Genomic DNA, 829 nt, shown 5'->3' on the forward strand with positions numbered 1-829 from the left:
CAGTCCCAGGCCGCAGGCACAGAGTCAAATTCTTCTAAATACATTCCAGTCACATAGGAGACCTGTTTGGGGAGCTCTGTTTGGCAGGAATTTGCTGAGCTGCACACTGTGGCAGTTCTGTGAGTACGTGTGGAGGACGCCACAGACTCCAGTCTCAAGCACAAGACTTGGCTGTTTATAAGTTCCATGCAGGAAGGAAGGAGAGGGCTGAGAGGCGGGAAGCTGCACGCCCCACACCCCACCCCTAACACATCAGAAAGAGAGGCTTTCTTCTGTGTCTCTGCTCACAGACACCCCTTCACACACACACACAGCTAGTTCCAGGAACTGCTTTCTATCCACACACCAGAGAGGACCTTGAACTCCCAAATCAACAAACTTTAAAGTGTGAGCTGAAAACATACACTTGAGCAAAGAGGCCGTGTGTGCATTTGGAAATAAGAGAACTCACAGTATTTCTCTTTTCATGACACTGAGCGTGGCACTGAAAAGCTAAAAGGAGGGAAGTAGGTTCATGGACGATTGTTCCCTGAGATTCATTCAAATTTGGGACGTGAAGTTTTGTTGGTAGTGAAGGGTTGATTTTGTTTGTCAGCGGATATGTTGGAGATGGGTCTGTCAGTGCAGCAGAGCTTCAGGCTGGGTGGGCCTGTCTGAGCATGTGGCATCTTCACAAAGTGCAAAAGTGTGCATAAACGCATGTTAATAGTTCACAGTATTGTTACTTACAATAAGCAGCACTGCGTGAGGGTTGAGGGGCAGGCTCAACAAGGTCACCTCCAATTCAGAATTTGGTGTTCATCCTATCAGCAGTGGGAATTCCTCAAGG

This window comes from Vulpes lagopus, chromosome 2 (assembly GCF_018345385.1).
Source record: "Vulpes lagopus strain Blue_001 chromosome 2, ASM1834538v1, whole genome shotgun sequence".
In the NCBI taxonomy this organism is placed as follows: Eukaryota; Metazoa; Chordata; class Mammalia; order Carnivora; family Canidae; genus Vulpes; species Vulpes lagopus.